At 44.7% G+C, this 14,515-nt stretch overlaps 1 protein-coding gene across 4 annotated transcripts in view; it reads left to right on the top strand.

The window, feature by feature from the left end:
- The window catches only part of AJAP1 (adherens junctions associated protein 1), a 121,701-nt gene that overhangs the window by 60,395 nt on the left and 46,791 nt on the right, over positions 1 to 14,515 (top strand). The window lies entirely within an intron of this gene.

Below are 14,515 nucleotides of genomic sequence, written 5' to 3'. Positions count from 1 at the left end.
CTCACAGATCCCAGCAGTTATTGATTTTCAGCATGTGGGCACTAGGCCAATATCAACTGGCCAGTATTGATCAGTATCATTGTTTATGGTCAGGGGGAAATAATAACACACAAATGCACTTAAGATCTCAGGAAAGTATACATCCCCTTTCTTCAGAGGAGTGGGCTACGTAGGGTTTAATGCATACTTTCCTCCCAACAGTCCTGTGAGGTAGGTAGGGGTGTGTGAAAATAGCCTGTGCGAAATCAGCCAGTTAGCTTCATGGCTGAGCTGAGAGATGGTCCCTCATCTCCAGGTACTTGTTTAGTCGTTAGGTCATGTCCGACTCTTTGTGACCCCATGGACCAGAGCACACCAGGCACTCCTGTCTTCCACTGTCTCCAGCAGTTTGGTCAGACTCATGTTTGTAGCTTCGAGAACACTATCCAACCATCTCGTCCTCTGTCGTCCCCTTCTCCTTGTGCCCTCAATCTTTCCCAGCGTCAGGGTCTTTTCCAGGGAGTCTTCTCTTCTCATGAGGTGGCCAAAGAATTGGAGCCTCAGCTTCAGGATCTGTCCTTCCAGTGAGCACTCAGGAACTGTTCTATTTTCAAGCAGTATTGGTGACCCTATTGTATGATATTCTGGACAACTAAGTGTGGTTTTGTTTTCAAATGGACAGGAGGTAGTGAAGACCACCAGCTTGGGTGTACAAAAGAGGGTTGGACAAATTCATGGAGGAATGGGCTATTGGTGGCTGCTAGTCATGACAGCTGTGCTCTGTCTCCACTGTTGAAGGCAGCAATACCTCTGAATATCAGTTACTGGAAGCTACAGGAGGGGATAGTTGCTCTTGCAGGTTTCCCAGAAGAGGTTTCCCAGTGGTTGGCCACTGGGAGAACAGGATGCTGTGTTAGATGGGTCATTGGCCTGATCCAGCAGGCTTTTCTCATGTTCTTATGCATGCTTTTTGATCTTCACAGTAATCCACATTTTTCTCCCTACATGCAACTGGATAAAACCTACAAAGCAGAACTGGATGGATTCTGGCTTTGTGCATTGCCACGTTGCCTAGACACTGTTCCCAAGGACGCCTCTCCTGCCTCTTTCGTCCTTGTCAAGACTGAACCTTTGGTGCATTCAGTTGCTGACATTCACAAAATTCCACCGAGAGCTGGTTGATGACATTGGTGCCACTACAGCACCAGAGATGGAGCGGGGAGTGTGGCACATCTAATTAAAATCAAAGTCAAAGGAAACCTGTTAAAGGGGAAATTTCAGGTGCCAGGGAAGGACAAAGACTTTTCCTTTTGATCCTTTATCAGAAACATTTCCTTTACACTCTATAAAGCACATTTGGATTCTGGAACTAATCGGCAGTCAGTGCCAGGGGTGCCAATTTGAATAAAATATTGGGGAAGCCCAGGTAAGCACCACCCTGCATAATCGATCACATGATGCAGTGCACACGCACCATGTGAATGGCAGTGCTCATGAACTTTGGGGTGGCCTGGCCCCACTCAATTTTTTTGGAGGGGGGAAGTCCCCTTGGCCCCTAGGAGTTGGCTCCTGTGGTCAGTGCAGTTGGGCCAGGATCAGTGTTATTTGTTCAAACCATCTTGCCATGGTGAGCAACCTAGCCACTGAATTCTGCTGAAGTTTCCAAACTGTCTTCAGAGGCAGCCACACATAAAACACATTGCTGTAATTAACCTAGAGCTTACCAGAGCCTTGGCAGCAGAAGCTAGGCACCCCCCTGTCCAGATAGGGGTGCAGCTGGGCTGCCAGCCAAATGGAAAGAACTCCGCACCCTTGAGACCAGCTGAGCCTCAAGTGACAGTAACGGATCCCCAAGTTGTCTACCCACTCCTTCAGAGGGAATATAACCCCATCAAGATCAGGCCACCTCCCATCCATCTGGCCTAAGGAACCACCCACTAATAGTCCCTCTGACTTATTTGGATTGAGCTTCAGTTGATTGGCACTCATCCAGTCCATTGCCATGGTCCAGTGCAACACCCGCCACACCTGCAGATGTAAAGGAGAAGCAGAGCTGTGTGTCATCAGCATATTTCTGACAATGTACTCCAAAACTCTGGATGGCCCAACTCAGCAGTTTCATGTATATGCTAAGCAGCATGGGGGATAAAATTGAACCGTGAGGAACCCCGCATGGAAGGCTCCACAGGGTGGAATGATACTCCCCAAACATCACCCTCTGAAAACAACCATCCAAGTAGGACTGGAGCCACGGCAAGGCAGTGCTACCCACCTGCAACTCAGACAGCCTCTTCAGAAAGATGCCATGGTCAAATGGGGTCAAAAGCCACTGAACATCACACAAAAGTGCTGATTAACTTTCATGAGGACTTTTTTTTAAAAAAAATAAGAATAATATTAATAATATAAGATAAAATTGCAAACTGATATGAAAATGTGAAGAACTGATGAGTGGGGGAAAAAACACAAATCTGAAATTTACAGATCCTCCCATCCCTAATTGTTCCTGCTGCAGCCCCCCTTCTCCCCCTGCCAAAAAAGTGAGTAATTTTGATTCAGGTCTAAGAACAGACAATGGCAAGGGAGGTTGAGTCTGAAGGTTACCCATCCAGTTAAACAGACCATCTTTATGGTCCTAGTATTTCCATGGATAATCCCATCTAGAGATGTGAGCAAAATCTGAATTATTTGGGCACCTGCAAAATGTTCCATAATTTGTCACTTCAGGTCTTCAACAAAGTGAATGCACATAGAGTGAAATTCCATGAGCATTTGCAGGATTATGATGCCCTGGACCATATTGTTTTTAACCCCCTTTTAGGCAATAATAAATATTTTTTTATGTTAGCTTCACTTTACACAAGTAATCTCCATTCTGCATACACCCCTATTGTTTGTGTACAATAAGCCTGCAACTTACGTGCATTTAACTTATGCACATTCAGCTTTATAAGCATGAGTTTTTTTAAAAAAGAAAGGAGTGGGAAAGGGGTGGGGTTCCAGGAAAAATCTCTGGCATTTCCATCCACCACTGAACCCAATGAGTTTTGACTTTACATGATTTTGGCTTTAGGTACAATCCCTGGAATGTAACCCCCATATCAGTTGCAGACCTACTCCATCATATTAAAATGATGTCAAATTACATAAATCAAAAGATGTCATCAGTTATGTGGCCCAAATTCATGATGCAAGAAACACGTGAAAGTTTCTGCGAACACTTACGAAATCCTACGAAAAAGCATCGAATCACGAAAGGCAAGGTGCTGCAAAGCAGAGTGTGCTCAATAATTTGCAAAAAAAAAGCAAAGAGAGATGAAACCCATTATACCACGAGTCCTGCAATTTCTGAAGTCCGTTTAGCCAGCTTCACATTAAGTTGATCTGAAGTTGCAGGGCGAATCTCAGACTGCTGATCTCGAGGCTCTAAGTGTGAGGTGACAGCTGTGCGCATCCCGCAAGATGCTCTCATTTGGTGCAGGAGGCTTTGCGTTCCGCGTGGAGACACCAGATGCTCGGAAATGGAGACTTGTCGGTCCCTCTTAATCTGGTCGGCTGAATAGTACGATTTGTTGTGTTCATCTTCTTAAATTTAAAGAGAACTGTGCTTATTTAGGACATGTATTTTTTGCTGTTTTGAAACGGGCAGAGGGGAACATGCACCCCAAGGGCCAAATGCAACCCTCCAACCTTCTCTCCTTGGCCTCTGGGATTCTCTCTAAGGCTACACCTCTTGCCCCAGGCCATACCCAATATGCCTTGCATTGCACCCCCGGCAAGTGCTTTTTCCTGGCGGGAAAGTGTCCATGGAAGATAGAAGGGTGTGTGTGTGTGTGTGTGTGTGTGTGTGTGTAAATCTCTGGCTTCCAGTAGCTGAAATCTGGCTTGCTGTGTAACAGCAAAAGTTGCATTGATTGCTCTGCCTACTTTTGACTCTGAGTCCACTCTCTTTGTTGCCTCTGGTCCCACCTACTACAGTGGTTTTTGTTGTTGTTTAGTCATTTAGTCATTTAGTCATGTCCGATTCTTCGTGACCCCATGAACAAGAGCACGCCTGGCACTCCTGTCTTCCACTGCCTCCTGCAGTTTGGTCAAACTCATGCTGGTAGCTTCAAGAACACTATCCAACCATCTCATCCTCTGTCGTCCCCTTCTCCTTGTGCCCTCAATCTTTCCCAACATCAGGGTTTTTTCTGGGGAGTCTTCTCTTCTCATGAGGTGGCCAAAGTATTGGAGTCTCAGCTTCAGGATCTGTCCTTCCAGTGAGCACTCAGGGCTGATTTCCTTCAGAATGGATAGGTTTGATCTTCTTGCAGTCCATGGGACTCTCAAGAGCCTCCAGCACCATAATTCCAAAGCATCAATTCTTCGGCGATCAGCCTTCTTTATGGTCCAGCTCTCACTTCCATACATCACTACTGGGAAAACCATAGCTTTAACTATACTTTGGGTTAAGAACTTAATTCGTTCTGGAGGTCTGTTCTTAACCTGAAGCTGTTCTTAACCTGAAGCACCACTTTAGCTAATGAGGCCTCCTGCTGCCGCCGCACCGTCACTGCACGATTTTTGTTCCCACCCTGAAGCAAAGTTCTTAACCCAAGGTAATATTTCTGGGTTAGCGGAGTCTGTCACCTGAAGTGTATGTAACCCAAGGTACCACTGTATAGGCCTTTGGCCCCCAGAAGCTTGCTTGTGAAGCTGAGAAAAGCTGCCTCACCTCTCTGTTAGGATATCAATCTTTTAACATGTGCAATGACAGAATGATTCTTTATTTTTTTCTTATTTTAACGTCTTAAAGATAAAAGGGTTTTCTGAGCAGTATGGCATAGTAGAACATTAGCTTTGGGCTGTGATAGGTGTGCTGGTAACTGGGAAGAGTAGGGCAGCTTCCCCCAACCTCGTACCCCCCAGAGCTCCCATCAGGCCCAGGCAGCATGGCCAAGGGGTATGGATTGTGTGAGTTGAAGTCCAACAACATACAGATAGCACCAGGTTATGAAATTCTGCAGCAGGGTGTCTGAGAAAGGCACCGATACCAGAGGAGGGGTAGTCAAGAAACTGAGCATCCTTATTCAATTTCTGCAAGGATAACTGGGGCAAGAGGCAAAGCTCACATGGAATGCAGCAACATCTCCATTTCTGTTTGCACAATCTGCCAGCCTGGACCTGCCAGGAGTCAACACTTTGCCTTAGGGAGAGGGAGAGGAGAGGGGAGGAATTTGATGCATTTTCCACTCAAAGCCAAGTCACACTTCCTGAAACAAAATGAGAACTGAAACGCAGCCATCCTTCAAAATCTGCACATATCTGAATTTTTCAATGCAGTTATTCAACCGTAGAAGGCTTTTAAAGATGCAGCTATATTAGGGGGAAACACGCATAAAAATCAATCTATTAGTGAAAACAACATACCAAAACGCATTATATAATGAGGACATTTACTGCAGAAATGTAGATTACTCAAACTACACAGAAAAAGGTTTATTAGGAGCAATTTGACGCTGAATAATTTTAACAAGGATTGTTTAAAAAGAAATTTGTAACTTGTTGAAGAAATGCAGATGAATTTCATGGTTATGCATGAGATGAATCATAGAATCATAGAGTTGGAAGAGACCACAAGGGCCATCGAGTCCAACCCCCTGCCAAGCAGGAAACACCATCAGAGCACTCCTGACATATGGTTGTCAAGCCTCTGCTTAAAGACCTCCAAAGAAGGAGACTCCACCACACTCCTTGGCAGCAAATTCCACTGTCGAACAGCTCTTACTGTCAGGAAGTTCTTCCTAATGTTTAGGTGGAATCTTCTTTCTTGTAGTTTGGATCCATTGCTCCGTGTCCGCTTCTCTGGAGCAGCAGAAAACAACCTTTCTCCCTCCTCTATGTGACATCCTTTTATATATTTGAACATGGCTATCATATCACCCCTTAACCTCCTCTTCTCCAGGCTAAACATGCCCAGCTCCCTTAGCCGTTCCTCATAAGGCATCGTTTCCAGGCCTTTGACCATTTTGGTTGCCCTCCTCTGGACAAGTTCCAGTTTGTCAGTGTCCTTCTTGAACTGTGGTGCCCAGAACTGGACACAGTACTCCAGGTGAGGTCTGACCAGAGCAGAATACAGTGGCACTATTACTTCCCTTGATCTAGATGCTATACTCCTATTGATGCAGCCCAGAATTGCATTGGCTTTTTTAGCTGCCGCGTCACACTGTTGGCTCATGTCAAGTTTGTGGTCAACCAAGACTCCTAGATCCTTTTCACATGTACTGCTCTCAAGCCAGGTGTCACCCATCTTGTATTTGTGCCTCTCATTTTTTTTTGCCCAAGTGCAATACTTTACATTTCTCCCTGTTAAAATTCATCTTGTTTGTTTTGGCCCAGTTCTCTAATCTGTCAAGGTCGTTTTGAAGTGTGATCCTGTCCTGTGTTAGCCACCCCAGAGATGTTGATCCAGCAAGCTCCACCCCTCCTGCCTCTTTCTTTGAAGAGTGGGGCAGGCACAAGCCTTAGTATAGCTATTGAGAGGTATCTCTTTTCTGGGAAGCAAACAGGCACTTCCACCAATGGGTTGGGCATGTGTAAGGTTTGCTCCTGTTGCCACTGGTGTCTCTATGTCCTTGTCAATGGAAGTGCCAGATCAGCATCAAACTTACTTTCAAGCACTTCTCACAAGCTTCCTGCTGGGGTATCAGATTGGCCACTCTGAAAACAGGATGCTGGACTACCTGCCCCCCACTTTAGCCTGATCCGACAGGCTCTTTTATACAGTGGTACCTCGGGTTAAGAACTTAATTTGTTCTGGAGGTCCATTCTTAACCTGAAACTGTTCTTAACCCGAAGCACCACTTTAGCTAATGGGGCCTTCCACTGCAGCTGCACCTCTGCCACGCGATTACTGTTCTTATCCTGAAGCAAAGTTCTTAACCTGAAGCACTATTTCTGGGTTAGCGGAGTCTATAACCTGAAGCGTCTGTAACCTGAAGTGTCTGTAACCCGAGGTACCACTGTATTCTTATGCTCTTGTGCTCAGGTCCTGCTTTTGAACTTGGGGGATCTGGTTGGCCACTGTGAGAACAGGATGTTGGTCTAGGTGGGCACCCTTTGGCCTCATCCAGCTGCAGGACCAATCTTAGGGTCTGAAGGTGGAAATACAGGCAGACATGTGCAGTGGAAGCTAGAGGTGAACACGTTTCCATCACCTTCCTTTTCCTGGACTAATGGTGCTGATGGATAGCAGTCCATGGCGACTAATTGGAGAGGGTAGGTAGAATAGACGCAGGTGCAGGCTTGTACATTTCATTTCTCAAAAAACCCAAACAAACCCCCAAGACCAGGTGCATAGCTTGCCTCCCCTGTCATGTTGTGACCACCTGGTGTGCTAATGACATCACCCGCAAGCTCATTCAGGAATATAACTTTATTCAGTTGTGTGTGTGCGTGTGTGCGCGTTTTACAGTGTGTGAAGGAACTAATGAACATTCCCCTGTGTTGTCAGAGAAGAAGGATGTCCTGCGGTTTTTGGAACCTATTTGTGGCTTTCTTGCAAAACCTGGGCTGTGTACAGCGAATGATCTGCTTAAGATCTGCTGCCTTGGAATGGCGGAGAGACGGGAGGGGAGAATCAGGTCAGGAGTGATCTCTTGGTGTCCTGGTATGATTATTGCTATTAATAAGAGCAGCAGGGAGTCATCTGTTTCTCGCACACACCCGTTGGGCAAAGGGAAAAATAATGGTCAGGCCTGGGAAGACCGTCTGCCTAGGCTGATTAGGCTTGGTAGAAGCCGGCACAGGTGTTGCTGCTAATTGACATAATCAGTCCTGAAATGTGCTGAAATCAGGTGCTGGCTAGAGGAGAGAGGAACAGAAGTGAAGGTGGGATCACAGAAAGGATTGTCCCTTGAGAGGAAACCCTAGCCAAGGAATGGAGAACATCTGTGGCCCCCCAGATGTTGTCATGCTCCAAGTCCCATCAGCCAGCACGGCTAGCAGTTAGTAATGGTTGTTGTTGTTTATTGAATTTATCATGAGTGTTGTGGTTCAGGAATATCCGGATGGTTGAAGAGTTTCCCACCCCAGCTCTAGATAATGGACTCCCAAGTCCCATTGGTCCAAGCCAGCATAGTCATGGGTCAGTAACGATTGGGAATTGGAATCAAATATCTGGATGCAAGTGCCTTATTTCATGAAATGCCCTGAGACCTCTGGGTATAGGGCAGTATATAAATTCAAATAATAATAATAACAACAATAACAACAATAATAGAATTTTAGAGTTGGAGGGGACCCAAAGGGTCATCTAGCAAAACAAAACAAAACAAAATCCCTGCAGGAATCACACCTGAGGAATCCCTGACAGATAGCCATACAACCTCTGTTTAAAAACCACCAGTTAAGGAGAGAACGCCAAGGGGGTCCATTCCACTGTCAAACAGCTCTTCCCATCAGAAAGCTCTTCCTAATATTTAGCCGGAATTTCCTTTCTTGGAATTTGAATCCATTGGTTCAAGGCTTCTCCTCTGGAGGAGCAGGATACAAGCTGGTCAGTTTCATGGCTTAAAGCTGACTGCTGATGACACCCGGGACCTTTGAGCAGGAGTCCCTGGAAGAACTTTTGGGTTGGAGAACTGTATCAAAAATTCAGAGAAACGTGAATTTTGAAGGAGAGCTGTGCTTTGGTTCACTTAGTTTTTGAAGTGTGCCTTAGATCTGTTTGCAGTAAATTGCAACCTGTACAAATTTATCCTCCACCCCTAGGCTGAGTGTGTTGGAGTTTGGTGTGTGTGTGTGTAGTAGCAGAGTGCAAAAACAGTCTTGTTGAAAAAATGTTGAAACACAAGGTTTACTGCTTCTGGCAGGCAGAGCTGTTCTGAGTATGAATTTAGCCATCACAGAGTCTCAAAGTTAAGAAAAAGGAAGCTCCAGCACTTAAAGTTCTGAGGAAGAAGAAAGAAGTAAAGCCTGAGGTGGTGATGGGGGGAGCTGTAAGCATTGCAGGTTTACTCCAAATGGAATCTGCATCCCCAAGGCTTAACTCTATGGTGGGTGTTGACATATGGCTCTTGGAAGTCACCTCCATGGCACTCCCTTAAACTGTTGCGTGTATTAAAAGTGACAAGCGAAAGCTTGTTCGTTTGCTCTCGCCCATCAATACTCGAGCAGCAGAAAAGAAGAAGAAAAAAGAGGAGAGGAAGACAAACTCCTTTTTCCATGCCGGTTAGAAAAAAAGCCTATTGATTCTTCTAGTTTTAAGAGGCTGCATTCTGCACTGATTGAAACCTCCATCAGAGGCTTAAGATAGCTCTTTTCATGCTTGAGTTAGCTGTAAAAGAGCGGGTCTTTTATTGACTGGTCAACTGACTCATTTTCCCCTTGATTTACCTCCAGGTAGGGACTTTTTCTCCCGAGGATCTATATGTCGAGGTCTTTGCCGCATGACAGGGTGCCCAGTGGGGCTTGACCATGTCAGCTGAGAGAAGGGGGCATTGCATTCTCAAGTTGTGGGAAATTGGGCGGAGGGAGCCTTGACAGGGTCACCTTGCTATGGGAGAGGAAAGCGCCGGAAAGGCACCTGCTTATTTGCAAACTAGCAAATTTCACCGGCATGCTCACACCTCTGAAGAGAAAAGTCAATTCCTCCTTTGCAAGAGCAGCTTCGCCCACTCTTGAGCTGAAATGCTGATTTATGTTAATAGACCCCATGAGTGTGTATGTGAAATTAAGAGGTTTTTGCTCCAACATGCATCACTTTGCAAGTGATTTAATCAAACCATTTATTTCTGCATTGCAGTGCGGTAGATTAGATGGTCTTTTGGGTCCCACCCAATGCTACAATTCTTTGATCTGCTACCTGTTAACAATTCAATATGGATAAAATAATTTCTTCATGCAACAACATAGTTAAAATATGGAACTCACGGCCACAGGAAGCAGGGATGGCCATCAGTTTGGATGGCTCAGACCAATTCATGGAGGAGAGGACCACTGATGGCTGCTTTCATGATGGCTGTGCTCTGGCTCCACAGCTGGAGGCAGTGATGCTTCTCTATGCCAGTTGATGGAAACCACTGGAGGGGAGTGGGCTTTTGTGCTCAAGCCCTGCTTGCTGGTTTCTCTCAGGCATTGTGAGAACAGGATGCTGGACTAGATGAATGAAGAGTCCAACTCTTCATCCTTTTATTTGAACCACGAGCACTGGAATATTTTTCATTATACACACACACACACACACACACACACACATACACACAACTTTATTAAATAGTCAGAATAATTTACAACAAAACAAAAACAGAGCCAGTTGGTGACTTGCTGTTATAGAGCAATAGTACATGGTTGGCTATGGCATCAGAATATGAAGAGGTTTAATCTAAAGTCAGACAAGAAAGTAGAATTACTGTTTGCACAGGAAGAGTGAGGGCTATTAATAGTGGATATCAGTACCAAATAAAGTTGAATATTAATACACACCCACTGTGTGATGGTGTAGTCCATTGGCTTGGCTGTGAGTCATGAAACATGCATCAAATTAGTCAACTTTTCTGAAATTGCAATATGCAGGACCTTCTGAAACCAAATGAGAATGGAACAATCTGACAGATTTCTCCATCCTGGGGCAATTCTCAACCTAGCCATATCCAACAAATATACAATATATAAGGACTGGCATCTTAATTTATTTTTAGATGAAAGACAATAGCTCAGTGGTGGAGCACATTCTTTGCATGCAGAAGGCATTTGGTATCTCCAGGTAGGACTGGGGAATGACCTCTCTAGCTGAAAAGCTGGAGAGCTCCTGGCTGTCCGGATAGAGAATACTAACAGTCTGACTCAGTGTAAGGCAATTTCCTCGTGCTCCTATGCAGTGGCGTAGCGTGGGTTGTCAGCACCCGGGGCAAGGCAAGTAATTTGCGCCCCCTAACCCATGGATTTACGCCCCCTAACCCCCAGATGTTGCGCCCGGTGCGGCCGGCCCCCCCTGCACCCCCACGCTACGCCACTGCTCCTATGCAAGTTCAGCCTTGCAGGGAATGGTTGTGCAGCACCACCTTATATGACCAAGGAACTTCTAATGGAGGTTCTCTATAAGATAGCTTGAAAATGACTCATCTAAAGCAAGTAAAATGTAGGAAAAGAGCCTGGGTGAAGAAAGAAGAGAGGCCTGGAGAGACTCTGTCGAACACACAATGAATTTGTTCAAACATTGCAAAGCTCAGAGGTCCCTGAAGCACCTGCTCTTTCAATTGTAACCTTTCTGATTATTTTGACATCTTCTGTTAGAGTCAATTACACTCTTCTGGAGGCAATCGGAGACCTGGACTCTGCTCTGGCAGAGATGAACTTTTACTCTCTCATTCGGAGCTTGGTTAATATGTTTTGGGCATCCAAGAAGGGGAAAGGAGAATAGGAGGAAGAGAGTTTGGGCAGGAAGATGGGAAGGGTCCATAAAGACGTATCCTTAATCTCCCCAGGTACATAGTTTGCAAGGGCTGACAGATGCCTCTGGAACCCAAATGATCTTAGGTTTATTGAAAATCACATTGAATAGTGAGATTTGTTAAGTTCTCTCCCCATCTCCTGCTAAAGAATTTTGTTTTTGCACTTCTGCAGAAAAGTGAGGATGGATGTCTTTCAGTTTATGCCTTGTTTCAGAAGGTACAAATTAGGAACGTTTGCTTTTAAATGCCAAATGAATCAAATTTCTTCTGTATCCCTAACCGGTGATCAGTGGATCTTTTAAAGAGAGGTTGTGCTCCATGTAAAACATCAGGATGAAAGCTTTGGAGCTCGCATCATTTTATTGTGGGGAAAAGACCAAAATACAGTTTTCCTAACCCATCACTTTTGCAAGAGAGGCCCTTGAGGGAACTGAGGTTTTCTTTGTTTTTAATTAGGAAATTCTGCTTCCTGCAGTTGCAACATCAGATTTTATGGCCACAGCTCAGCGAAAAACTCAGTCCCAAATCAATTTTCATCAGAAATTAATCATGCCAGTGGTGATAGTGCCCCTCTCCCCTCCAATATCAATGCAGGCTTCAAAGTCAATGGAGCTGAGATGCCCTGAAGGGTAAGGAAATGGAGCTATGCTTAAAAATGCTCAGGGTTTTGATTTTCAGGTGGAAATTAACCATTTCATTGATCTGGATATCTTTCCTGGAAAAAACAACTACACTAGATGGTGTGAATATTTACTTTTATTTCAACCTATTCTTTTATCCCTGACCCAGACCCAACCATTCCAGATTCAGACCAGTCTTTTTGGGGTGTTATCAAAAACTGGCCATTCCACATGGGATGCAGATTTCAAAGGGGTTTAAAGAAATGCATGGAGGATGAGCATACCAATGGCTGCTAACTATAGCTCTGAATACTTGCTGCTGAGGATCGTAAGTGGTGAGTCTGCTGTTGCCCCCTCATGCTCTGCTTGGGGGCTTCCTAGAGGCATCTGGTCAGTCACTGTGAGTTATTAAAGGTTCAGAAAAGAGCAGCCATTATGGTCAAGAGGATGGAGTGGTTTCCCTATGAGGAACACTTGCAGCATTTTAGTTTAGAGAAAAGACAAGCAATAGCTGATGTGTCAGAAGTTTACAAAATGAGGCACGGTATGGAGAAAGTGGATAAAGAAAAGCATTTCTCCCTCTCCTCGTGGACATCCAATGAAGCTGAATGTTGTGTGATTCAGGACACATAGAAGAAAGTCCTTCTTCACGCAGCACATTGTTAAACTGTGCAACTCTGTCCCATGAGAGCTACCAACATTGATGGCCACCAACGTTGATGGCTTTGGAAGAGGATCACACAGATTCATGGAGGATAACAGTGGCTACTGGCCATGATGGCTATGCTCTGCCTCCATGATTAGAGGCAGTAATGCTTCTCAATACCAGTTGCTGGAAACCACAGGAGGAGAGAAGTTGTTCTTTGCTCAGTTCCCGCTTGCTGGTTTCCACAAACATTTGGTTGGCCACTGTGAGAACCAGATGCTGGACTAGATTGGTCTGACCCAGCAGGGCTCTCTTTATGTTCCTATTAGCATATACACATCTTTATCAACAAGTTTGGATTATATTGGTTTTCGTGAAAACATGGTCCAAATATGGACCAAATCCCCCTCTTTTCCTGCATGTTGATCGGTAAGGAAGATGGAGCAAGCTTGTTTTCTGCAGCCCCAGAGGGTAGGATCTAAACCAGGGTTTCCCAAACTTGGGTCTGCGGCTGTTTTTTGGACTACAGTTCCCATTGTCCATGACCACTGGTCCTGCTAGCTAGGGATGATGGGAGGTAGTCTAAAAAAGAAAAGAAAAAAAAAGCTAGAGACCCAAGTTTGGGAAACTCTGATCGAAATCAATGTATTCAGTTGACAAGAGTGATGTTCTGGCTAAACATTAAGAAGAACTTTCGGATAGTAAGAAAAGTTCAGCACTGGAACAGATTCGCTCAGAAGGTGCTGGACTCTCTTTCATTGGAGGTTTTTCAACAGAGTTTGGATGGCTCTCACTTCTGGATTTTGTAGCTGTGATTCCTGCATTGCAGGGGATTGGACGAAATGGTCCTTGGGGCCCCTTCCAACTCTACAATTCTATGATTCTGTAATAATTCATCTCCCATCCCATTCCCTTCATACATCACTCTCACTCTCTTTCTTATAAACTGCTGCTGTAAATATGTCATGATATAGCATAAACCACTGGAGATTGTTTCCAGGTTTTTTTTTTTTATAAAAGTACAATTGCTCACTGTTGCATGGGAAGTCTTTAACTCTTGAATGAATCTTTTAGCCCCCACATCCTGCCATCACCCTAGAAAATTGCATGAGCTCCATCAGGTTTGACAGGTAGATGGAGAGTGTTTCTCTTCTCCCTCTGTGATTATCAGGGCAATGTTGACGGCACTTCCTCTAATCCAAGTCTGTGTGGACCTCAGTTTAGCAGTTTCATCCTTGTGGTGTACTGGTGATGATACACTTTGCTCTGTGTAATTTCCTGAGGCAATTGGCTGCCTGGGTAATTAACATGCAATTAAGCACTCTCTCCCATTACTAAGCCCCTCAGAATTAGTTACTTAATTATCCCTCTTTCCACCAGCTCACACCATTAACCTCAATTGTCCAAACCAGTAATGGGTGACTTCTGTATTCTTGGAGGATGTCCCATTCTCCATTCCATCATCTGTGGGCCTTTGGGATATTGCCAGGGTGGGATTATGGGGCATGGGCCAGGAATAATTTTTTAAGTGTTTCTGGTTGGGGAAAGAATTTGGGGAAAGTTGAATTGGGAGGGTTATCTGGGTTACTGAACAGGGTACTAATTTGAGAGATTAAATTAATTTAAAATGGCTTTATCTGGGGATGATTTGGGAGTAATGGGATTAAATTAATTTGGGCCAGGTTCTGTTGGGAAATTAATTAAAGCTAAATGGTTTGAATAGGATTGATTTAGGGTGATCCTGGGTGGGGTGCAAATAATGACAAGTTTATCTGGCATAATTTGTATGGGGAATTATCTGGCATTCATTCTACAACATTTATTTTTTGCAATTT

The sequence above is a fragment of the Podarcis melisellensis genome (assembly GCF_964234715.1).
Source record: "Podarcis melisellensis genome assembly, chromosome: 8".
NCBI classification, from domain to species: Eukaryota; Metazoa; Chordata; class Lepidosauria; order Squamata; family Lacertidae; genus Podarcis; species Podarcis melisellensis.
This window is presented reverse-complemented; position numbering and strand designations above follow the sequence as displayed.